At 37.6% G+C, this 27,977-nt stretch overlaps 1 pseudogene; it reads right to left on the reverse strand.

Moving 5' to 3' along the window:
• Window positions 1–2,931: 2,931 nt before the first annotated feature.
• On the reverse strand, window positions 2,932–20,140 carry LOC107552287 (GRAM domain-containing protein 4-like; annotated as a pseudogene).
• Between the last annotated feature and the right edge of the window lie 7,837 nt (window positions 20,141–27,977).

Here is a 27,977-nt window from a genome sequence, read left to right on the forward strand (position 1 = left end):
GGATAAAGATTCGGCGGGGCTGCCCCCCTCGGGTGTTGTCGCCACTGCCGAATCTGACCCAGAGCTGTCCACAGACACTGAGCAAGGTCAGGAAGGACGAGGAACAGGTCCTGTTGATTGCGCCTTACTGGCCCACCCGGACCTGGTTTTCGGAACTCATGCCCCTTCTCACCGAGAAGACGCCCGGAGATGCTCGATTAGAGTCGTGCTTTCTTTCCTGCAAGAAAGGTTGGAGCGTAGGCTGTCACCCTCCCACATCACGATGCAGTGGACGGCCGGTCCCTGGGAAAGCATGACCTGATCGTTAGGTTCCTGAGGGGTACCAGAAGGTTAAATCCTCCTAGGACACCCGTGATACCCTCCTGGGATCTCTCTATTGTCCTGGCTGGACTTCAGAGGGGTCCCTTTGAGCCGCTTGATTCAGATGAGCTAAAGTTCCTGTTTCTTAAGACAGCGCTCCTGATCGCGCTCACTTCCATCAAGAGGGTCGGGGACCTCCAAGCATTTTCGGTAAGTGAAGAGTGCCTTGTGTTCGGGCCAGCCTACTCTCACATTGTCCTGAGACCCTGGCCTGGATACGTGCCCAAGGTTCCCACCACTCCCTTCCGAGATCAGGTGGTGAACCTGCAAGCACTGCCCCCAGAGGAAGCAGATCCAGCCTTGGTGTTGCTGTGTCCCGCAAGAGCGTTACGCATATACGTGGACCGCACCCAGTTTCAAAAGCTCTGAGCAGCTCCTTGTCTGCTTTGGAGGTCAGCAGAAAGGGAAGGCTGTCTCCAAGCAGTGGTTGGCCCACTGGATAGTGGATGCCATCGCCTTGGCGTACCAATCCCAAGGTGAGCCGTGCCCCCTGGGGGTGAGAGCCCACTCCACTCGGAGTGTTGCCTCCTCCTGGGCGCTTGTGCACGGCGCCTCTCTGGAAGACATCTGTCGAGCTGCGGGCTGGGTGACACCTAACACCTTCACAAGGTTTTACAATCTTCGTGTAGAGCCGGTTCCTTCCCGTGTGTTGGGTAACAGGTAATTGGTGGGAAGATCTGGCTTGGTGTCACGCTTGCAGCGCCATTCCCCCCACGGGGATGCAAGCACCTTTTTTCTCCCAGTAGAGTTCCCCGGTTGGCGAACCCTGGTCGAGCATCCTCCAGCACTCCCGGCAGTCAGACTTGGCAGAGTAGTCTGACGCCAGGCCCAGTACTGGTGTTAGCATGCCCAGCATCCCGGTCAGCCCCTGTATTGGGCTAGGTGTCCATATGGCTTGATAACCTACGGGTAATACCATATGTGTATTTGTTCACGGTAAGGTTTCCCTCTCGGTAAACCCGTGTCTTCCCTTGACAGACCCACTCTGTCAGTCTCTTCCGGCAGTTGTTCCATCCCCACTCTAAGGTAGGACCTGCCTCAGAGACCCATTCCATATGTAGTACTGCCCCCTGGGTCAGTCCATATCAATATCTCCACATGTCACCTCCCTACAGGTAAGATGTGGTCTCCGTAGTGACCTTTCCCTTAAGGCACGCTTCCCCATCATTCTGCCAGGCTGAAAAGAACAAATAGGAAAGATATTTAGCAATCTTTCACTGAAGGTTGAAATCCCTTCCAAAATTTTTTTTTGTGAACGGAACAGCAGCTTGGCCTTCTCCAGCAGCGATGTACTCACCATTTGGTCCCCTTCGGTACCAATGTCAGTGAATTTGCGCTGGGGCTTTGGGAAGGTTACGACCTTAGAGTAGCTTTTCTGACATGCTACGGCTTGTCAACAATTGCAGCGCCACAGGGTTGTGACGGTGTTCAGGTTGTTCCGTTTTCCATGGACCCCATATGTCGTTCGACATACCTCGTAGTGACCGACAGATAGGGAACGTCTCGGTTACGTACGTAACTCTCGTTCCCTGATGGAGGGAATGGAGATGTTATGTCCCCATGCCACAACTTTGAACCGTTCACTGTTGCTGTGACACGTTCTCGGCTCTTCAGCGTAAAACCTAATGAGTGGATGCGCACTGTCGCCTTATATACCCGTAGGCACAGGGAGTGGCTCGGCATGCAAAATCCACTAGCCAATTTTCATTGGTGTTTTCTCTTAAACTCAGAGATGATTGGCCTCCTAAGTGAGACCCCACGTACGTAACCAAGACGTTACCCGATTCATTCTGTGTCATTCATTAATGCCATCCAACACAACAGCCAGCGTGCGGGAGACTTCCAAAAGTTCAAAAGGGCCTTTGGTAAAATACACTGATTTATCTTTGGGAGCTGAGCAACATTCAACAGTCCCTCATGTGTGTGAGTAAACTAACAGATGTATGGGAAGACAAAGTATGAACAGTATTTTCTCATAAAATGGTGATCTTTAGAATGTCTTAGATACAAATGTGGCCCTGAACATTAATTTTCAGCTACTTATTTAAATTAATTCTTAATGTTATAGTGTATCTGTGCAACAAACAAAAAGGGTGGCCCACTATAAATACAACTGTAAAATTGATTCCTTTAGATTTCTCTTATATTCCAAGATGGAACTTACGGTAAATCACAGCATTACAGGCTATTGCCATTGTACTGAATTTACCACTACATCCAATAAGGAGATGAGTTGCTGTCTTGTGCCAGGATGTTTTTCAATAGTTTATACATTAGCTGTTCTGAAATAATTTACTACTGGATGTCAAGCATTTCCCCCAATGTTAATTACACTAAAAGTAATCAAATGTTTTAGTTTCTAGTGTCGGGATGAGCCTAAAGGGTGAATCTCACAAAAACCGAAATTTTCAAGTCATATTTTGACTTTATTTCACTTCTTTGCATATTTTTTTAATTGTGACATACTTTCATTATCCTAAATTCTCATGTATATATATATATATATATATATATATATATATATATATATATATATACAGAGAGAGAGAGAGAGAGAGAGAGAGATTCATTGTCGTTACTTAGCATTCTTTTGATTTTGGGGTAAAATATGATTTGGATATTTCTCGATGAGATTCACCTAAAGATTTTTCTAAAGAGCCTAAAGATTGTCATCAAGTTGAGTTCAGAGTCGCTTTGTGAATGTGTTATGTGAATAGAAGATGTTCTGTACTGAATTTAACTTCATTTAGTAACAGTTTAAAGTGACAAAGCATTTACAAGTAACTAGTGTTTATCAATAAGATGGACATACATGAAATACTTGGTAAAAATCTTCAGTTGCACTTTACTTTACAGTCCTGTTCACCATGTATGTAATATGCACTTATTATAATTAACTACTGTAGGTACGGACCCTTAACCTTAATTTAACTCATATTAACCCCCAAGTAGTTACCTTATATTATTCAGAACTTTCTTGTTTAAGTACACAGTACACTGCAAGTATACTACTGCAAAATAAAGTGCAACCAAATGTTAGTTTCTGAGTTTGACACCCTTCATATCTAGTGTTTTCAAATGTAAGTGAATCAATAGATGAGCAATGATTCTGCTGACTGCAATGACATTATGACATTACAAAAATAAAAGAAAGGCATTTTAAACCGTTCAAAACTACACTTTCCCAAAGTTAAATTTGGGAAGATATTCTGCAAAAAACACATGAAGCACACTTTGCTGGGAGGTGAGATTTAAGTGAGTTTGTGTGTACGATTTGCGCACACAGCGACAATGTAAACAAATTTAAAAAAAAAAGAAAAGAAAAACAAGGCTTTGTTTATCAGTTTTAAAGGTCATTTGCACTGATAGTGATTTGCAGTGACAAAGTTCATTTACATTCATTTTCAATGAAAGTTTGCACAAAGTTTAACTTTATAACTGACCTGAATAAAAAACTGTATTTTTTTTCCAGCTGACCACTAGCATAAATTAAATTTGAGAGCTGCGAAGGTCAAGATCGAATATAGTGCAAAAGTGCCTAAAATTGCTCAAACTCTGATTAAAAATGAATACATTTCCTGTCAATTTGTTGCTGCAAAACACTATAGGTGTGAACACACCATATAATGCAATTACTGCAAAATTGCATTTTATATTAATCAGTATTTTTGTCTTGTTTTCCAGTATAAAACATCAACATTTTGTTTAAAGCTAAATGGAATTGAAAAGCAAAATACCTTGTTTCAGAGAAATATATCTTAAATTAAGATTTTCATTTGTTTGACCTAAATAACTGAACAAATTGTGGTCAATTTTCTTTTGAGCAAAAATACTTATTAATACCGATTTTTCTTGCAGTGTTTAAAGTGTTAAAGACCATCCTGTGTCATTTTACAAACCTCTTCCAGGATAAAACCAGACATGAAATCTGAATCACTGAGAGACGAGTAGAAAACACAAGTCTGTACACTGATCAGTGTGCTCATCTTTAAAAAGCCAAAAAGGTCACAGTCGCATGACAAGAAGCCATCTGCATCCCTCAGGTTGGAAAAGTCTTTGAGATGTTAACCAGTTAACTAGACAGGAAACACTGGTCTCGTCTTTTTCCAAATGAGAAATCCTCCAGAAGGATAAAGGGTGAGTTACGTCTCAGGGTTGGCTGTGGTCATGATCTTCATGTACTGGGTAAAGATCGTCTCAAAGGCCTCGTCTCTGTGTATCATGGCACCAAAGACCAGTGGCTGTGAGAACAAGATAAAGTGATTCACTGTCAGACTTTACTCAAATCAAATTGAAAAAATAATCAAAGCAATAAGACAGAGGGTGATGTCACTGTAAAAAGACACCAAATGGATTTGAACTTTAACTTTATCAGCATATGTACAGTACACTCATGGTGCGATGTAAACTATATAGTGTATCTAAAATGCTTGATTGCTTACATAATCACAAAACGTGAATTATATTATCTTCCAGCTCTAATCTGCTAAATGCCACTATAAGGCATGAAGATCTTAAGATATCATAAACATTATCATCATGATTTTTTGTAAAGCTGCTTTGAAACAATATGTATTGTGAAAAGTGCTATATAAATCAATTTGACTTGACTTGACTACCTTCTGTGTTGACGGGGTGGCAACAGAAATGCCCATTCCAGACCCAGGCAGAACTGATAAAACTTTGTACTGTGGAAAAAGAAATTCAAGAGTTATTGTAATTATTGTACAGTTTTTGTAAAATTATTGTACAACTGTAACAGTAGCATAAAAACAACTTTTTTCAATACCTATTTAACATGATATATTACATATTATGGTAACAAAATGCCGTAACATGGGGAAAAAAAACATTTGAATACAATATAGATTTGTCAATTTGGATCAACTTCGCCATAATGGAAATTGTGGAACACCAGCCATTCAGATTGGAGTTTGACATTGTTCTCTCATCAAAGTTCTTTAATCATTTAATCACCCTCGAGTTGTTCCAAACCTGTAGTTTCTTTCTTCGATATTTTGAAAAATGTTGGAAACCAACAGAAATGGCATAGTATGAAAGTCAATGGCTACTGTCAACTGTTTGGATACCAACATTCTTCAAAATATCTTCTTTTGTGTTCAACGGAAGAAAGACAATCATAGTTTGGAACAACTTGAGGGTGAGTAAATGATAATTGCATTTTTTTGGTGAACTGTCCATTTAATGCTGGAACATACTACACAACTTTTGCCCAGATTTTTGGCTGGTTTTCAGTCTGGACACAGACAATCATTAGTTTTTGTTGTTCCAAACGGCAAGTGTGCAGTGTATTTCCGGGCTATAAAGGTCATATTTGATCATATTTATAGCTGTGTTATAATTGTATAAAATGATAACGAGCCTTCCTGTAGCACAAAAAGTAGAGTATGGCACTAGCAACACCTAGGTCATGAGTTTGATTCCCAGGGAAAGCCAAAACTAATAAAATGTGAATTATTATTGTATAAAAAACATCTGCCAAATTCAGAATGTAAAACATAAAGGTATAATTTAGAAACTCAAAAAAATGCATGAATATTTAATCAAAATGTCCTTTTTATGTGAGGTACATGCTGCAGTCCGTGATGCAATGCTGCCACCTACTGAAAAGGCATAGTGCTCATATCCAATAAGTGAGTGAAGGATAAATGGTCAAGAAAAATTGGAAAAAGCTAGACATCATGTGGCTGTCTGAACATCTAGAACAAGAATATTTGTGCCTAGGAAAAGGAAAGTCTGAAGTGGTCGCTACATGTGTGTGTGTGTGTGTATGATGATTAGGCAAAGGATTTAATTTATTTGTTTAGAATAAATATAATATTTATTAATGTTTTGAATTCGTTTTTATTTCTATCATTTGTTAATTTGTTTTTAATTTAAAGTGTTAGTAAATGTATGTGCTTTTGTTTTTCTGTTTAGCTTTATTTCAAGTGTAAGTTTAGACTTTCAGTTTTATTTCAATTACCGAAAATGATTTTTAGTCGTTTTTAATTGTAGTTGAAAATAGCAGCACTGTACATACCTTCTGGATATCTGTGATGTCCACCAGTTTGATGACTTTGTTCTTCTTTGAAGACCCTGATCTTGAACTGGAGCTCTCAAAACACAGGTAGCTGTTGGATGGACAGCCAATTGTGATTATACTGCTACTTCAAATGTTGATTTATTTTACAATTATTCATAATAGCATGAAAGAGAGTGAAAAGAGTTGCCAGCTTAAAGAGCAAATGTTTCTTACTTCTCGGTGACGTAGAGCATCCCATTGCGAATGTAGTCAGTCGGCATCTTCCTGTCTCTGTTTATCAGACAGCATCTCCATCCATTCTCACATACTGCAAGAGAAGACGCCGTTAAAAAAAGTGAAAAGAGAAGCGAGTAAAAATCTGTTTGGTGTGTCCAACTTAAGTCTGTTTCCTTTTTTCCATTAAGTACTGTTTTCTTTCGGTATGCAAGGCCTCATGAGACAAGAAGCAAGTCTAAGAGATGTCTCACCGGGCAGAGGTCTCTCAATCTCAGGTAGGTTGAAGATCTCATGGAACGCTCCTTTCTTTGTGCTGTGTGCACGGCCACTCTCTTCTTCTCGGGTCACTCCGGCCGGGATGGTGGCTAAAGTACTTCGTGATACCACCGGCTGGATCTAAACATAAAAAAGAGGGATTTCAATAGTTTGCATTAACTGACCCTCTCAGCCGTAACATTAAAGTCAACATAAAACAACATTCCCATTTTACTTCCATTCGGTAATGTATTTCTGGGTGAAACAGGATGTTCGTGAAATATGATACATATATATATTTTCTATTAATGTGGCCTTGGTGATGTCATCCAGAAGATGTCAACATGATGTAGTTAGATTTTTAGTATGAGCATTCATGTGAGTAAGATTTTTAATTTTTTTGTCAGTGTAATGATGTTTTAAGAGAAGGGCCATGTTTATGTTAGCAACCGCCATTGATCTCATACTCAAGGGCATGTAGTATTCACTCTGTACAGTCTCTCAACACAGTCCAACTACTTTCTTTCAGAGTTCTAAAGCCAAACATTCAACTATTTCTACATCTAATGATCTAATACTGCTCTACTGTGGAAACCAGGATTAAACTAAAACTACAACAAAAAAAAAGTTGTTAATAAAACTAAATAAATAATAAAAGAAAAACTGAAATAAAAAAAAAATATCAAAAACTATATATATGAACAAAAACTAATCAAAATAAAATAAAATAAAAACTATAATAATATCTCAATGATACTAAAATAGCACTGGTGGAAACTACTCCATTTTTTGAGCAAAGCAATCCTTTTTGTCTTGAATGACACTATCTATGCACACACAGAGCATACCCATCACACAGTCTGTGAAAATGGATGCAAAATGCCACAATAGCAGTAAACATTCAATTGAATTAGATTGTATTAAGTCATTAATATTAAAGTGCCCCTATTATGGATTTTTGAAAATTACCTGAGTGTAACACAGCTCTAAGTGAATGAAAACATCCTGCAAAATTTTAAATCTAAAAGTGCACAGTGTAAAAAGTTATTGTCTCTCAAAAGAAAGAGTCGACTCTGAATCGTTGAAACGAGTCGTTTTTAAAACGAATCCCAAGCCGTTTCATGTTGACGTCAACATGAAACATTAGCATATTGCCCGCCCACTTGTTGGTCTTTTCGCATTGGTCTGAATGAAAATGCAAATTCATTCTTTGACACTAGGTGCCGCTTTTGGAGCGGTAAAAATAGCGGATTCCCTGGTAACAGCTGTACACAAAGCAGCACTGCGCTCACAAACGCGGCTTTATCAGGCATTACAGGCATGATGAAATGAAAATGAGACCAATCGGACCAATCACCACAGATTAGCGTCACGCAAAGGAGGGGTTTGGAAAAATGAATTGAGCAAGTAAGGTAAAAATAAATGTCTCACCGGGCAGAGGTCTCTCAATCTCAGGTAGGTTGAAGATCTCATGGAACGCTCCTTTCTTTGTGCTGTGTGCACGGCCACTCTCTTCTTCTCGGGTCACTCCGGCCGGGATGGTGGCTAAAGTACTTCGTGATACCACCGGCTGGATCTAAACATAAAAAAGAGGGATTTCAATAGTTTGCATTAACTGACCCTCTCAGCCGTAACATTAAAGTCAACATAAAACAACATTCCCATTTTACTTCCATTCGGTAATGTATTTCTGGGTGAAACAGGATGTTCGTGAAATATGATACATATATATATTTTCTATTAATGTGGCCTTGGTGATGTCATCCAGAAGATGTCAACATGATGTAGTTAGATTTTTAGTATGAGCATTCATGTGAGTAAGATTTTTAATTTTTTTGTCAGTGTAATGATGTTTTAAGAGAAGGGCCATGTTTATGTTAGCAACCGCCATTGATCTCATACTCAAGGGCATGTAGTATTCACTCTGTACAGTCTCTCAACACAGTCCAACTACTTTCTTTCAGAGTTCTAAAGCCAAACATTCAACTATTTCTACATCTAATGATCTAATACTGCTCTACTGTGGAAACCAGGATTAAACTAAAACTACAACAAAAAAAAAGTTGTTAATAAAACTAAATAAATAATAAAAGAAAAACTGAAATAAAAAAAAATATCAAAAACTATATATATGAACAAAAACTAATCAAAATAAAATAAAATAAAAACTATAATAATATCTCAATGATACTAAAATAGCACTGGTGGAAACTACTCCATTTTTTGAGCAAAGGAATCCTTTTTGTCTTGAATGACACTATCTATGCACACACAGAGCATACCCATCACACAGTCTGTGAAAATGGATGCAAAATGCCACAATAGCAGAAAACATTCAATTGAATTAGATTGTATTAAGTCATTAATATTAAAGTGCCCCTATTATGGATTTTTGAAAATTACCTGAGTGTAACACAGCTCTAAGTGAATGAAAACATCCTGCAAAATTTTAAATCTAAAAGTGCACAGTGTAAAAAGCTATTGTCTCTCAAAAGAAAGAGTCGACTCTGAATCGTTGAAACGAGTCGTTTTTAAAACGAATCCCAAGCCGTTTCATGTTGACGTCAACATGAAACATTAGCATATTGCCCGCCCACTTGTTGGTCTTTTCGCATTGGTCTGAATGAAAATGCAAATTCATTCTTTGACACTAGGTGCCGCTTTTGGAGCGGTAAAAATAGCGGATTCCCTGGTAACAGCTGTACACAAAGCAGCACTGCGCTCACAAACGCGGCTTTATCAGGCATTACAGGCATGATGAAATGAAAATGAGACCAATCGGACCAATCACCACAGATTAGCGTCACGCAAAGGAGGGGTTTGGAAAAATGAATTGAGCAAGTAAGGTAAAAATAAATGCATATTATATAAGACAATGAAAGTGTTTTTTGACCTTGCATGCATGTCAACCTGTTGTTGGGGACTCCCAAAACCAAAATATGAAATGTCATTACCCGTAATAGGGGCACTTTAAATATAATTAGCAGATCAGTCAATGACATTAATATGATTTTTTTTAAACAAAATGTGAAAAAAATTGTATATAATAATAAGGTGAATTACACAAAATCTGCCAAGAAATGTCCATCTGATATCTCACCACATAATAACAAAGAAAATTATATTTTGTATTAATAAAATAAAGACTTTACATTAAATTCATTCATATTTGCATTGTGACATCATTTTTTATGACAATAAAGCACAACCCTAACACACAATCTCATTACCATAATGCAAAAAAATCGTATTATTGTAATGCATAAGATTATTTCATTTTTGAATTGTAAAATAATTTAGTAAATGTAAAATTATAGCATAGTACATGACTTTTTGTATTACAGTAATGTGAATTTGGATAGGAAATATGCTTAATTGTAAGCATATAGGGGAAAAAACCCTGAATGGTTAAAAAAAAAGATGCATATTTATTTTTATCTTTTGATTTTGTGGTGATATGCAACCTGGACATTTCTTTGGTGGATTCACCCAATTTTCACCCATTTGAGCACAGACACAATTCATATCACACTGTGCATCTAGATCCAAACACACAAAGGTAAAGAAAGTAAGGTCAGCTGGTTTCATCACACACACACACACACACACACACACAGGTGCTGGCAGAAGCACATCACAATCCCTACCTTCTCACACCCAGACAGCTGAGAGAGAAAGACAACAGATTATGTGTGACTGTCATGTCAACTACCTACACTGATGTTTCCCCTACGAGGCAACACCCATGACTCTCATACACACATATATACAGTGCCTGACACTTTGAAACAAACAGTTCAAATAGGTATGACATTGAAAGTGTGAAAACAGCCAGGAGGCTGGTGTTAAAGCCTGACATGGTCTCTTTCTCTCTCACCCGTCGTGACACAGTGGCATTGCTGCGTTCTTTCAGCTGAGGGTCGGTGGGCAGGCTGTTCCACATGATGTACGGAGTGTCATATTTGTCTCGGAGTTTTGGGCAGCTCTTAAACAGGAAGTCTATAATAAAGAACTTGATGCCTGCGTAAAGCCCTGCAAGAGAAAAGACGCACACCATGAGAATGATAAAATAACTACAACTTTCGACAACACAAAACAACTTTTTAGATGTGCTCCATCATATTTAATAGTTTAACTTTCATTTTATGGACCATGATGGAAGCACACTTAATTTCCCATAATGGTTTTAACTCGCTAAAAAAAAAAAAGTTTGGATTTTTGACTCATCATCAAAATAAAAATAAATAAATAAAACAAAAAACTTTTGAAATGTTTTACTTTACATGTAATGAATCTAGAATATATGAAAGTTTCACTTTTTGAAATAAGTTACAAATGCACATACACATGCACCTGTGTGTGTCTATGTATATATATGATTTTTATTTTTACTTACTTTTTTTTTTAAAGATGCTTTGATGAATAGAATTTAAAGCAGTATTTAACTAGATTTTTTTTTTACAATGTAAAAATCTGTCACTTTTGCTTAAACAAAAAATGCATCCATGCTGAATAAAACTAAAACTATAGTGTACTTTGTTGCTAATTGTCTCTTGCTCTTGCTAACTACGTTTATGTGTTAGCATATTTGCACCATTATCTGATCTGTATACTTCATTCAGTGCTAAAATGACTCAAAGCACACAAATAAACCCAGTGTGTCTATGTTTGATATAAAAACAACAATAAGCCATTTATTGACAGTATTTGTTTGTGTGTGACTGCGTACATGTGAGGAGTTATGAGTAATAAATCTTACCGATCATGAAGCCCATCAGCTTGTAGGGCAGGACGCAGGAGGAGATGAAGGCCACCCACAGAGCGATGTACAATTTCTGAGTGATCTCAGGCTGAACCCACATGAACAAACTGATGTATACACATACGCACACAAACATGGAGAAACATTCATTAGTTTACTTCAGGTTATGATTATATTTCAATGCTCCCACAAAACTTATTGCACCCCCCTTGAGAAACTTTCTTTCCATCTCATATTATTTCCATCGGTAGTTTTGTGTTTGTTTGCAAAAATGTTACATTCGAGTTTGAAACTTAAAAGTTTTGTGACTGAACACAAAAGCATTGAAATACAATTTGTCCTCTCATCACCATAAAATTTAAAAGAGCTACTTACTTTTTGATTTTCTCCAAAACGTCTGCCATCTTTCCAAAAAGATTCTGCAGAAACATTGATTTCACGTCGATCAAAAAGAACAATATGCAAAGTGTCCATAAAAACTCCAAATCACAACCGAGATTAAAAAAGGAACAGTTATTTATTATGGCTATTTTTCAGATTATACTATAAAAATAAAAGTCCTCAAAAACTATTAAATAATATGAACGGAAGAATGTGAATTAAGCAGTCACCAAAAACATATAAAACAACAAATCTTTAGATCACACAGCTCATGTAGTTTTTGCATTCTCTCAAATAACTTTATGAGGTGCATTCTGGGTTACTTTTTCATTAATATTAAATGAATTTGGCCTGAAAGTAAAGGATAAGCAGCCAACAACTGTTAAGCACACATGCAAATAAATTAATTAATTAAACTAAAATTTTAGTTTTGTATACACAATAGCAAAAAGCTTTAGATGACCAAAAAAACATAAAACAACAAATCTTTAGATCACACAGCTCATATAGTTTTTGCATTCTCTCAAATAACTTTATGAGGTGCATTCTGGGTTACTTTTTAATTAATATTAAATGAATTTCCATGTGTGCTTAACAGTTGTTGGCTGCTTATCCTTTACTTTCAGGCCAAATTAATTAATTAATTAAACTAAAATTTTAGTTTTGTATACACAATAGCAAAAAGCTTTAGATTAAGAAAAAGTTTTCAAAATCAGGAGAAACAGTAAAGTGTGTCCAAATTCTTGACAAATAGTGTACATGCAATGGACAGGTTTTTATTCAAATAAAAGTCTGAAAATCTATAAGCATTCAAGTGTAAATTTACCTGTGCTTTTTGTGCAACATCAAGAACTAACTGAAACTTTTCAGACACAGTTAGATCTTCCTTTGGAGGTTCCTGGAAGAAGGAAAAAATGAAATATGCACAACAGGAAAAAGTCACTGACAAATTTTCCCCTGGAAAAACATTCCTACCACAGGTTCAGAAACTTCAGGCACAATACTCCACTGAATTCTCCATCCTCTAAAGAAAAACAGAACAGTATTAAATCAGTTTGTTTGTGCTACACATACAGTATGTTTCTATATATTAAAAAATACATATGCATGTTTGTTTATTCTGTGATAATATACAGGCATTGCATTAATACATGTACTGTATATGATAAGCATTCAAGTGTAAATTTACCTGTGCTTTTTGTGCAACATCAAGAACTAACTGAAACTTTTCAGACACAGTTAGATCTTCCTTTGGAGGTTCCTGGAAGAAGGAAAAAATGAAATATGCACAACAGGAAAAAGTCACTGACAAATTTTCCCCTGGAAAAACATACCTACCACAGGTTCAGAAACTTCAGGCACAATACTCCACTGAATTCTCCATCCTCTAAAGAAAAACAGAGGACAACGTCCTTCCCAAAATTTTCAAAGAAATGTATGAGCTTGCAGTCCATTATCAGAAATGTATCCTTTTTTTGTACATACACAGTATATATATATATATATATATATATATATATATATATATATGTGTGTGTGTGTGTGTGTGTGTGTGTGTTTAATTTTGATTATTGCTGTACACTGTTTTGATTGCATTTTTAGGGTTTTGAGATTTTTTTTTTCATGTGTATCTTTTATTTTGAAAGTTGAAAACAAAAGTCTATAAACCACAACCCCCAAACATAAAAAGCCTCAAAAACTTGTACAAGCACACTGGACAGTCTTATTTTCAACCGTATCAAACGCATAAAACAAAACCGGTTCAAAACAAGTTAAGCTCTAATAATAATTACAGTCTGATTAGGTGATAATAGTATGTTCAATATAATACATAGGACTTTTTTTTAAGTTGCATTAAACCCAGAATATTCCTCCTACATAAGCCATCTGAGAGAGACATACATTTAGCTTTAGCCCAAAAGAAGAAGGCCAGCTCTTTAAAATTGTCCCAGATCTTAAAAAGAGGGATGGACTTATAAGAACTGCACTTTGCATATATAACTGACCTTAGACGTGTTGAGAAATGTAAACATATTTGTGTTGTATCTAAATATGGCAAGTTAAAGTCTTACCCCTCTAAAACATACATAATATTGACAGAACCAGAAGGGAATATATGTTAGGACATATGCTTTTATTTTGAAAGGCAAATTAATTTTCTGGTGAAAATAAAAGCTCCATGCTATGTCAGTTGATTTAAGTCCTGCCCCTTTTGAAGATCTCTTCTCTGCCACTATGCTTGGCTTATTCGGACTAAAAGCATCCTGGCCACAGGGGGGCAGATGTTACTAGAGAGAAAAGGAACTCTGAGACATGATAATGGAGCAGAGTATTTCAGTTTCACAAGAATGACCTCCACAGGTGATCTTTCTTCACTAACCTTTTAGCACTTAGTGGCTCCTCAGCCTCAACCGTGCTCTCCTCGGGCTGGAAGCGAAAATCCTCTATATAAACCCCAAACCGATCATAGAGCCAGCTCTGCAGCCGCGAACACACCGTCTCCTTCTGCTGTTTGTCTACAGAGAGAGGTTAGATATGTATTTCATTCAGAGGCCAAAACAAAATCTCTATTCATCTCTAAATCCTACAGTGGGCGTACTACTGAGAGAGAGAGAGGTTTGTGCTCTACATTCTTATTTCCTGCCTTAAACAAAAGGGGTCTGGCCTAGATGGTCTACAAATTTAGACAAGTGCCTAAAATAACAGCGGAAAGCTTCCTGAACCGTCACTAACCTAAACCACAAACCAGCTGGAAAATCCAAAACCCCAATACAGGATTAGAGCCACAATTAAAACTTGAATCCAAATAACTGACAGACAAATAGAAAGATTTGGTTGAGTCCATATGAATTTACGGTCACACTTTATTTTAAGGTCCAATTCTCGCTTTTAACAGACTACGATGTTTACCTCAAACTCCTAATTTGCTGCTTATTAATAGTTAATAAGGTAGTTTTAAGTTTAAGTATTGGGTAGGATTAAGGACGCAGAATATGTTAATAATAAGCATGCTAATAAGCAACTTGTTAATAGAGATGATTGCTCCCTATACTAAAGTGTTACCGAATTTATGTCACCCTGATATTTAACAGTCTCACTAGGATTGTTTTTTAAGGTAATTGGGATGCAATATTTACCAAATTATGTATGACATATTTCTGTGTCTTATCAAATTCTGACACAAGATTTTTGGTATTAAAATAAGAATAAAATAAGAACTGGTGAGAATGCTAATCTCAAACTGTATTTGGACTGAAATTATTTAAATCAGTCTCCCCAGCTTTTCACGGTTCCATAAATATACAGGTGCATCTCAATAAATTAGAATGTCGTGGAAAAGTTCATTTATTTCAGTAATTCAACTCAAATTGTGAAACTCGTGTATTAAATAAATTCAGTGCACACAGACTGAAGTAGTTTAAGTCTTTGGTTCTTTTAATTGTGATGATTTTGGCTCACATTTAACAAAAACCCACCAATTCATTCTCTCAACAAATTAGAATATTGGTTGTAATATTGGTGAAGTAAATCCACACTTTGCTGAAGAAGCGTTAGCAAACTCTTGAGCATCTTTTTGGCAGTGTGGGCAGGTGCCAAATCCTGCTGGAAAATGACATCAACATCTTCAACAGTCTAGTTCTTCTTCTCCTTAGCCCAGGTAAGACGCCACTGATGTTGTCTGTTCAGGAGTGGCTTAACAAGAGGAATACGGCAACTGTAGTCAAATTCCTTGACACGTCTGTGTGTGGTGGCTCTTGATGCCTTGACCCCAGCCTCAGTCCATTCCTTGTGAAGTTCACTCAAATTCTTGAATCGATTTTGCTTGACAATCCTCATAAGGCTGCGGTTCTCTCGGTTGGTAGTGCATCTTTTTCTTCCACCCTTTTTCCTTCCACTCAACTTTCTGTTAACATGCTTGGATACAGCACTCTGTGAACAGCCAGCTTCTTTGGCAATGAATGTTTGTGGCTTACCCTCCTTGTGAAGGGTGTCAATGATTGTCTTCTGGACAACTGTCAGATCAGCAGTCTTCCCCATGATTGTGTAGCCTAGTGAACCAAACTGAGAGACCATTTTGAAGGCTCAGGAAACGTTTGCAGGTGTTTTGAGTTGATTAGCTGATTGGCATGTCACCATATTCTAATTTGTTGAGATAGTGAATTGGTGGGTTTTTGTTAAATGTGAGCCAAAATCATCACAATTAAAAGAACCAAAGACTTAAACTACTTCAGTCTGTGTGCATTCAATTTATTTAATACACGAGGTTCACAATTTGAGTTGAATTACTGAAATAAATGAACTTTTCCACGACATTCTAATTTATTGAGATGCACCTTTATGTGAAATTATTTAAATAAAAAGCTAACATAACTTTTTGTAATAAACATACAAATTGTCAGCACACACACACACATTGTTCATACTGCTCCGGGTGTGTGTTCACTGTGTGTGTGTTCACTGCTGTGTGTGTGCACTTTGGATGGGATAAATGCAGAGCACTAATTCCGAGTATGGGTCACCATACTTGGCCACATGCATGGCTACATTGGTCACGTCATTGGGAAAAACCATTTTTGCAAGTCCATAGTAGTTTAAAAACATACAATTCTGGCTTAAATTTTAGTCTTGAGAACTGATCAAAAAGTTGTAAGGTGTAGAAGTATAGTCATGTATAGTCACGACATTACCTGTGCCGTTAGCTGCAGGTGGCTGCTGTTTCCGTGGAGGCTGAGGTGGAGAATCTTCACACCTTCACCAAGAAACACAAACTACATTAACTTTCAATTCAATTCAAACTTTTTTCTCAGAACTCAGAACTTTTCTGAGCCATTTTTGCAATTTTTTAACCAACAGGTGTCAAACAACTTAGTGGATGTATGATGTCAGTTCTACTCATGTTCACCTAGGTGTCATTGAACTAACCACGGGTGTAGTTCAACTATGGACATTTAATATTTTCGTCTGCAATATGTCTGTCATTCAGTGGCCAGTGTTATTAGCAAAGCTAAAACTATTAAAAAAAACTGAAACATTTTGTTTAGGCATTTTTCCTAAAAAATCAGAGAACTTTAGTTTAAGCTAAAACAATATAAAAGGTAAAATCATCACATTGATGTTCTACACATATTTGTAGGTTAATTATCAGAAACTTCTCAATGGAGCACAGCATACTCCTGTGCAAGCCCAAAATGTGCAGCCAATCAAATCCGAATCAATTAGATACTGAAATTACATCAGTGGAAAGAACACTCTGTACAGACATATTGCTGTGTACGACTCTCTACGTATAGACATCGACTTCCTGCTGAAGGGTCATGGGGGGTGAGATGTAGTGGCTATTTTTATAGCTCAGCGTGTGGCGTGGCCAGCCCTCTGTGGTCAGTCCTACTGTGACAGCCAGACCGAGAACAGCACTGGGTCACTGAACTATGCCAACACTAATCAATTTATCACAGACTATAGAAAGAAAGTATAAAACTGTGTTTTAAACAACATAATACTAAAGTAAAAGTTACATTACAAACTTAATTCAACTGGTTTTTACTCAAAGCTTTATGAATTTCAGGTCTATTTAATGCTTTGCTGTAGACTTGATTTTGTGCATTTTTTATTACAGGTCATGCGAACAACCACACTGTAAAAAAAATATGTAAATAAAACAAAAATTATTGGAGTTTTACTTGAAAATACTATTTCGAGTCTTTCTAATTCAAAATGTCATGTTTAATTCAGTGTGTTACTTTGTGCAATATCTGAGTGAAAATAGTTTCAAAGGTAGACTTTAAAAAAAAAATTTTTTTGCAGTGCAGTGCAGTTAGTAATTACAGTAATGTGTGGTCTCACAAGCCTTAAGAACAAATGAATGCACCGATATTAAAATTCTGGCCAATAGCGATGAGCCAATAATTATATAAATAATCAATATTAAAATATATATTATTTTATCTATATCCTGCAAATTAATTTATCGGTAACGACAATTCTAATGTCAAATGATAATTGATATGGTATCAATGTATTGTGCTTCTCTAATACAAATAAGCTGATACTTCAATAATAATGAGTTTGATACAAATTGTTAGTCTTTTTAAATTCAATTTAAAGCTGCAGTCCATAAGTTTTGTCTCTTTGTCGCCATCTCTGTTTGAAACCTGCAATGGCAGTTATTTGCGGAATTATATTCTTTGCATGGGTTGTGCACCGGCACGACTCCAGCACGGATGAATCTAATGTCTTGAGGTGAATGTGTGGCTGTCAGTCACCGCACCGGTGTGGATATTCACTGTAAATTTGTGGTGTTGTAAAATATATTAAATTAATCATCATAAATTCTACTTGTAATATTAAAAATCAAGGAGAACAAGAATTTTAAATAAAATGTACACATTTAATTCATGTAATTAATGAACTGCGTGAGAAGAGTAACTCTTATTAATATTTACATGTTTTATAGTCATTGCACATAAATCTAGAAATATTAAGTACATTTTAATCTAAGTTTGGCGCGCCTGAATTCGCGCATGCGTGTTTGGACCCACGCTTTGAATCGCTTTGACGGTTGGGCTTGTCACGGAGGAGATGCATGGCTGGATCTTCTCGTGTTTAAGGTAAGTTTGCCTTTCTGATGTGTCATTATATTGGATCCGTGCATCAGGTCTTAAAGGGACAGCGGCCTATAAATACTGCTGCTGTCATTAATGATCATCAAACAACAAAACAGCTGTGATAAAAATCTATATTTAATTTATACAGTGAACACTATGCAGTGTTATTTTCCCTAATTATTACATTTCTGTATTTGAATACTACCAACCTTATTTTATTTGTAACATATTCTGTTGTATTTATCTATGCTTGTAATTTGTGTATTTGTTCTTATTTTTACTGGCTGTTCTCTTGTCTCTTTAATCATGTTTAAATTTTCTTAGTTAATCTAGTAGTATTTATTGTGGTATCAAAGAAGTACTTCGCTTTAAGTAATAAATGGAAAGCAATTTTCTTTTCTTGCTGATCTGAAAAATGATCCGATCCGTGGGTCAAAAACCGTAATGTGATCCGAACCGTGAGATTTGTGATCCGTTGAACCACTAGTAGCAAGTCTGACACTTTTGTTCTGACCAACTGAGGAAAAAAGCAGTACAATAAATAGTGCTACAATGTTGATTAAATCTAACGATTGGTTAGCTCATATCACATCAAACCGTGCAAATTATTATTACTGTTAAACTTTGTTCTCAAATTGTTCATGTTAACAACATCAGCATTGCGTGTAATACCACTCGAATTTCATATATTTCATATATAAATACAAAACTTGTGTAATCCCACGTATCTGTAATCAGATGCACATTTAAAACTGGAATATAATCTAATTTCAGTCACTTGTGTTTCATAAACACATAAACCTTTTTGGATTACAATATTTAATTATTCCAGCTGCTGTGAGAAAAGGCTATAAACGATCCGCCACCTGCAGGATCCTCACATGTGATATAGTCTACTAGCCGGAAAAAACTTCTTTATGTTTACAGACGTGACGTAATGACGCGGCGGCATGCTCAAATTTCCCGCAAATTCCTACCAGTACCACTTAAATTAGAAAACATTATTATAAGCTTACCGTTGTGAGTCGGGCTAAAGTAAGGCGATACTTTTGAACACTGGCTGGTTATGTACTTAATCAAAAATTTATTTTGTATCATTTTTAACCAAAAAAAGTTACGGACTGCAGCGTTAATTAAAAAAAAATGTGTTAATAAATCAGGCTACAATAAAATGTGGACATTTAAGAACCATTAACAAAACTGAGCTCAAAAGAACTAATTCCAAATAAGAAGCAGTTCTCTATTCCTAATCCCCAGTACTTAGTGTGTGTATACAGTGTTGAATGTTTGTGAACTAAAGCTCCTGTGCTCCTCATTCATTGTTTGACACTTTATGTCAACTCTGTAAAGCTTATGTGTGTTGGTGTCTATATTTGAGTTGGTTTTTCACCTGGTCTTCAGCACATCACTCATCTTCTGTTCCAGGTCAAGTCTTCTGCTGCGTTCTCTCTCCAGCTCCTGTTTTAGGGTCTCCACATTGGTTTCTTCTCGTAGCTTCCGTAGTTCCTCCTCTGAAAGAAAAAAATGTCACAAATGGCCACACACTTTAAGGAACCTTCTATAATGAAGACATTAAAACATATTATAATCTTGTCCAGGGTGTATAAGTGTTAACAAGAAGTTTCATAAACATTAACTTTTTTTTTTTTTGTATTTAATTTTGTTTGCGTCATTGTAACTTTTTTCCTGTATAACACTGTAAAGCTGCTTTGACACAATCTGTATTGTGTAAAGTGCAATATAAATAAAGGAAAAAAACAAACAAACATAATAGCATGGAATACTTTTATGAATCTAGATGTACCATGTAAATAATTTAGTGATTTGCATTTAATTTAATTCAATTTTATTCTTAGCGATTTTTATTTATTTGGCACATGAATATGGTAGTCACTTAATATCACATTATATATCACCACCTAATACCTAATGAGTCATAATGGTATAGTAAAGTTAAAATAATATTTTTAATAGAAAAATGCAACAGTAAAAACCAGTTCATTGGTTAACTGTACGATCCCTTGCAGTATATGGCTAAAATTAAATTTGAAAATACAAGTAATTTTATATTATTATAAAAATGTTTCATAAGTAAAAAATAATAATAATAACCTTACTATTTACATAGACAATTTATATTTATGTGTAACTAGCAAGTGTCACAATTCACTCGGGGAGCAAGGAACGAGGAAACGAGGAGTACTTGAATAACAGTCTTTAATAATCCACAGGAAAACCGAGAACAAGGAGGACATTCAATAAGTAGACCCAACAAACAAGAACTGAAAGGACTAGGGCTTTTAAAGGCAGGATAATTGAGGAGGAACGAGACACACCTGGAATCAAATTAACACAATCAACATGAGGAAGAAACTGGGTCACAGGGGCAAAAACACACACAGGATAGTCCATAATCCTGACAGCAAGCCAGCGCATATAAAACATATTAACCAGTTGCCTACAATGTGCTACTTTACTGTCTCTTGTATCACTTCACACTCTCTTTTGTTCATGTGATGAAACGGCTTAAATGAATATTTAATGTCCATTCATGTACTTTTGATATTAAGTAAGTAGCTTTGTTATAAACAGGATTATTCGAACTCATTCAGCTATTATCACAAAATAAACCCTTCTGGGTGATACAAGATGCTTCAGCTTCACTTCAATTCAATTTGACATTGCATTTCTCAATATCTTTCCACTCATCTATTTGCTAAATGTCAGTAGTCTAATGCACTGTGAGCCTGCAGCTATGTACTCTACATGGTCTTTGTTCCCAGCTGAGCATTATAAATATTTGAGTGCTAATATGAGCTTCTCTCATACAGAGTACCATAAAGGAGAGAATAAGGTCTGAATGACTATCAGCACTCTGTAAAACTCTAGTACCTGAACCCTGAGTTCAGAGTGATGGCCATTAGTGGAAGTGCTTCTGTCTGACAGATGGTTTCAGATGAGATGACTGCTGTCAATTGTACAGAGGTACATCATTAAGCAGTCAGTCAATTAATCTATGGCAATGTTTCTATTAACAGCTTTTAGATTTGCACAAGCCTGAGCTGCCTAAATATAGATTCTAACTAAAGTGAAAGATGTTACAATCCTGCACAGAAATCCTGCACAGAACGGCTCAACGGCTCTGTGAGAACCTGCAGTATGATGAATGACGTCAAGTTGACTGTTCCAAGATGGCGGCCGCATCTACGTGCCTGGAGCCATCAAATGGGGAATCTATACATATCTATGCTCAGAACATCGTACTACATAGCAAGATGATAGTAACCACTCAGAACACCTTAGCAACTGCATAGTAACATGCTAACAACTACTCTGAACACCTTACAGCATGGCAAGAAGCTCACAATTGCTCAGAACACCTTAGCAACTGCAAAGGAAGTTGCTAACAACCATCTAGATCACCTATCATATGGCAAGATGCTAACAACTGCCCGTAACACATTCTCAACTGAATAGTAAGATGTTAACAACTACTCAGATCAGCTTAGCAAGATGTTAACAACTACCCCAGCACCTGCTTTGCAAGCTGCTATCAACTGCCAAGAACACCTTAGAAACTGCATAGCAAGATGCTAACAACTACCCAGAACAACTAACTGTGTAGCAAGATGATAATAACCACTCAGAACACCTTAGCAACTGCATAGCAAGAAACTAACAGCTACTCAGAATCCCTATGCAGCTGCATTGCAACATGCTAACCACTTAGAACATCTTAGAAACTGTATAGAATGTGCCAACAACCACTGACAACATCTTAGCAACGTTAGCATCACAACACTCTGAAAACCTCCCACAACACCATAGCATTGTTGCAGTCAGATAATTGAGTCATACGAATTAAATTGTTCATGCCAAAAAAATCTTGCTGAGTTCTCTTGCCAGAGGATTATTCAGAGCGATTTTAATTTAGCTGATGGCCAAATTACACAATGTGTCTAATCATCTGCCACCAACATATTTGGATCTGTCTCCATGGCCACACTGAGTACAGACTGATCATGATACAACAGCGTTCAGTAAATCTGCTCCAGAATCAACATTCTGTCAGCAATTCTCATTGATCTTCACACCACAAAAAGAATCAGTCTGTTCAGACAGAAAGATCATATATTTCGGCTAGGGTTGTGACGGTGAGGACATTTTCCCACCGGTTAATCAACGTGTGACAACACCGGTAATACCGGTATCACCACGGGGGCGGGTGCGTTCCCTCTTTTCATGCTTTCCTTTGCTTTTAAATAGCTTGTAAAAGCGGTGTGTGAATTTTTCCTCTTTTCCTCGCTTTTAAATAGCTTAAAAGCGCATTTTACTTTCACTTTCGAATTAGCCAGCATTAATTGCTTGAATGCAACAACAAAATACAACGTCAAACTCACTTTAGCCTATATATAAAACATAGAACTTTTAATAACAAAACGTATAAAAATACACCATGCTATAGGGCAGGATGTCATGATAAGGGGTTTTGTCTTGGTTCTCTCCGGACTCCATTCCCCATAAACCCCTGCCTAGGAACTCATTATTGCACCACACCTGTTACCTATCAGTGGCACTATAAAGGTTGCACTCATCCACACACACATTGCTGATTATTGTTTAGCCTGTACCCTGTTCCGAGTCTCTGTGTTTCCTTGCCTTGCCTTCTTGTGTTATGACCTTGGACTGTTTATTGGATTGCTCTTTTGTCTCGCCCTGGATTCGAATGTTTAAAAAAACTTCAAAAATCACCTTAGATAAACGGCAAAAGTCAACAGGCTTTTCAAAATCCAAAATATTGCCAAACAGGCGCTTTTGCATCTCGTTTAGAAACTAAATCATCCGCGATCGTCTTGTCTGTCTCACCTCAACTCATTCTTCTTGTCAGTCAGCTCGACTCACTCTCCTCACTGGATAAATTAAATCTGATCTGTGATCTGTGCATTGAGCAGCCGCATTCAGTTTTTAATTGTAGTGTCTGTTCTTTTACTGAACTAAATTATTTTTATTACTATAAAAAAACAAAACGATGGTGGGGGTCGGTGCCGTGGTGGGCATGTCACGTAACCGGTGTTGCGGCTTAACACCGTTATCACCGTCAACACCGTCTATCAAACTGTTTTCTTACTTGAAGGCTGAATCATTCGTTTGTCTGTCATCAGTCTGTCATGAACTCCAGTAGGCTATATGACTGGGGTGCTGAAATTATGTGTTGGAAAGACATGTTAGTCATATCACAACATCACCGGAAATGTCCTTGGTAACTGAACATTGGGAAAACAATATAGAAATGTACACCCAGCAGCTTCAACTGAAGTGCAAGTGTATGACTAGTACTATAGCTATAGCCAGACTATGGTCAATAGCTGTCATTTTTTATTGCTATAGTAATTTATTTAATGGTGCACTATGCATAATTTTCCAAAAAATCGCCTGTCTCTTGCTTGGCTTTTTGGCTGATATCTGTAACTTGACAATTTACTAGGCATTGTAATTACGTTTTATAATGACACACAAAATGTAATTATTTAGCCCTCAAATATTTACCCCAATGTTGGTTATTTATTGAGATCATTTAAAAAAAATCCCTCATCGTTTTCTCACCCTCATGCCAACATAGATTTTAAGAAAAACAGTCCATCAATGAACCTGCTTATAAACAATGAACTTGTCAAATGTACCAGCCTATTGTGCGTAACAGGATGTTCAGTGCAACATTTAACAGGGATAATAGCTGGGTCACAGCATATCCTTGTCTAACATGGACCAAAATGTTGGCAGATAGTCACCACCCAGTGTTTAAAAAAAAACTAGTGAGTTGCCACGCTGTATACAGTTTACATAAGCACTCAGCAGCTACTTTAGCGCTTCAGGTGTGACCCAATTATTTCCTTGTTATTTAAGCCCTGTGTAGTCATTTGTCCTGTCTTAAACGTCAATCCCCATTGCAACGTGTGTGTTCCTTGTTCCTGTTGATTATTAAAACTGTATTCATGAATTCCTCTACATCTCCTCATTCCTTGCTCCTCACAGTAGGCAACTGTGACACACATTATGCAAGCAAAAACTTTTATTTTGTATGCGATTAATCGCGATTAATTGTTTGACAGCACTAGACTGTCAGACTCTGGAGATTAAACTAAACATTTAGTATGTTTTTATACATCATGAATTGGCTGAAATTTGATAGAATAAATAAATGTTTCATCCCTAACAAAATGGATGTGACTGTGCTAGTGCTGTCAAACGATTAATCGCATACAAAATAAAAGTTTTTGTTTGCATAATATATGTGCACAAATATACTGTGTATATTTATTATGTATATATACAATAAATACACACGCACACACACATGCATGTATATATTTAAGAAACATATGTTATGTTTATATATTAAATATATTTATAATATAAATTATACGGACTATGAGCAAGCAGTGACAGCACTAAACGCATACTTTGTGCCTCAGGTAAAAACGGAGTTTGCACGACAGACATTTATCACCTCAAGCAGAAAATGGGACAGACCGTGCAACAGTTTGTCACATGTTTAAGGCAAGCGGCCAAGGATTGTGACTTTGGAGCTGATAAAGACAATCAAATAAGGGATAGTGTTTTGAGCTGATGCAATTCTGAATATGTGTCGCAATACAACGGCAGAGTTTACAGTTATTTGTGGGCACGGGGAGCCACTGCTTGGAAAAGACACAGCAGTTAAATTAGGAGTGCTGAGGATTGGAGCTAACATTGCGGCAGTGAGTGTTGTGAAGTCCATGATACGACAGCAATACCCCAAATTGTTCAGCGGAGTAGGCAAATTGAACACAAAACAAATCAGCCTGGATATAGACAGCACAGTGACACCTGTTGCACAGCCCCTGAGGCGCGTTCCATTCCACCTCAGAGAGGCTCTTGAGGAAAAAATAAATGACCTGCTTAACATGGACATTATTGAGAAAGTTGATGGAGCAACTTGTCATTGTGCCCAAAGCAAATGCAGAAATAAGGATGTGCTTAGACATGAGGCAGGCGAATGCAGCAATCATTCGTGGGAGGTTTCCAATTCCCACAGTGGATGAACTGTTGCAGGGAATGAATGGATCAGCCATATTTAGCAAACTAGACCTGAAGTGGGGGTACCATCAGTTAGAGTTGACCCGAGTCGAGAGACATCACAACCTTTGCCGTTCACAATGGCATATATAGATTCAAAAGACTGATATTTGGAGTTTCCTCTGCAAGTGAGCAGTACCAACATGAAATAGCAACGGTTCTAGCTGGCACTGAAGGAGTAGAGAACATATCCGATGACATAATCATCCATGCACCTGACAAAGAGTCTCATGATGAAAGCTTGCATGCAGTACTAAGGAGATTGGAAAGCTTGCATGCAGTACTAAGGAGATTGGAAAGCTGCGACTTGACTCTGAATGCTGAGAAGTGCCAGTTTAACATGGACAAGATAGTGTTTATGGGCATGCTGTTGTCAGAGAAAGGCATTGGCCCTACAGCAGAAAGAGTGAGAGCAGTCGTTGAGGCAAGGGAACCTGAAAATGCTTCAGAGGTGAGAAGTTTTCTTGGTTTAGCTGGCTATAGCAGCCGTTTCATACCTCAATTTGCAAGTATCTCAGAACCTCTGCGCAGACTGACAAGGAAGGACGCCAAATTTCATTTTGGGACTGAGCAAAAGAAAGCGTTCAAAATTCTCAAAGATAAGTTGGCTGAAGCCAGAACACTGGTCTATTTCAACAAGGACGCTCTAACGAAAGTCATTGCTGATGCTGGACCGAAAGGCATCGGAGCAGTACTAGTGCAGGAGCTTGACAGAATGTGAACAGAGATATTCGCAAACAGTGCGCGATGCACTGGTGTGGGCATGTGAACGACTGCACCCATACATGTATGGTCGGAAGTTTGATCTGGTCACAGACCACAAGGCATTGGAGGCAATTTACAGCCCTCGTTCAAAACCATGTGCACGAATCGAAAGGTGGGTCTTGAGATTACAGCCCTATGATTTTTGGGTGATTCATATACCTGGAACGCACAACATTGCAGATCCTTTGTCACGCCTGCTGGGGCCATCGGCCAAAGGTGCAACCCATGTACATAAAGCAGAGGAATATGTGAGATTCATAGCTGTTTGTGCGACACCAAGTGCCTTGACCACCAAGGAAGTTGAGCAGATCTCAGCAAATGAAGAGACTGAAAACTGCCATTCAAACAGGTTGTTTTGACGACTGCCCTGCATAAAGACATATTGAAGGTGAGCTATGTGTCGTTGGCCAAATAATACTTAGAGGGACAAGACTTGTTTTGCCACATTCGCTGTGGGGAAGAGCGTTACAGTTGGCTCATGAGGGTCATCTTGGTGTAATAGGAACAAAACAACACCTGAGAACAAAGGTTTGATGGCCCAGAATGGACAGGGCCGCAAAAAGCTTTGCGAGGGCGTGTCATGGTTGTCAGCTGGTAGCGAGACCAGATGTTCCAGAACCTCTATCACCCACAGTAATGCCTGAAGGGCCCTGGCAAAACTTGGCCACAGACTTGCTTGGTCCTTTACCTGATAGACATTCAATCCTGGTCGTTGTTGACTATTACAGTAGGTACTATGAATATGCGATCCTCAAATCCACAACTGGAGAAAAAGTGATCGACAGTTTGGAGGACATTTTCAGTCAGCATGGACTTCCCTTAACAATCAGGTCAGATTGTGGGCCACAGTTCAAGTCCAGTCAGTTTCAAACGTTTTGTCAGGAAAACGGAATCCATCACATTAAAACAACCCCAAAGTGGGCGCAAGCAAATGGGGAAGTGGAAAGGCAAAATGCATCACTTATGAAGCGAGTACAAATTGCCCAAGCTGAAGGCCAGGACTGGAGAAAAGAGCTACGCAAGTATGTGACTGTCTACAGATCCATACAACACTCCACAACAGGCAAAAGCCCAGCAGAACTTCTTTTTCAGAGGAAGGTAAGAGGAAAGTTACAAGACATTGCAACACCCCACAGTGACCTGGAAGCTCGAGACAGGGACGCAGAGCAAAAAGGAAAAGCCAAAATATACACAGACAACAGACGGAATGCAAAGACATCTGACATAGAGGTTGGAGATCAAGTGCTTGTGAGGCAAGACAAAACAGACAAGTTCACAACAACATTTCACAGTACACCTCACAAAGTCATACACAGAGAAGGTAACAGTGTTATTGTTCAGTCACCCACTGGAGCGAAATATGCTCGGAACACAACATTCGTCAAGAAGTTTCATTCAATGGAAACACCAACAGTGAATCGTGATATGAAATGTGCTCAAAAGCCAAATTCAGATGAGGAACAAAAAGGAA

This window comes from Sinocyclocheilus grahami, unplaced genomic scaffold (assembly GCF_001515645.1).
Source record: "Sinocyclocheilus grahami isolate Dianchi unplaced genomic scaffold, SAMN03320097.WGS_v1.1 scaffold445.1, whole genome shotgun sequence".
NCBI classification, from domain to species: Eukaryota; Metazoa; Chordata; class Actinopteri; order Cypriniformes; family Cyprinidae; genus Sinocyclocheilus; species Sinocyclocheilus grahami.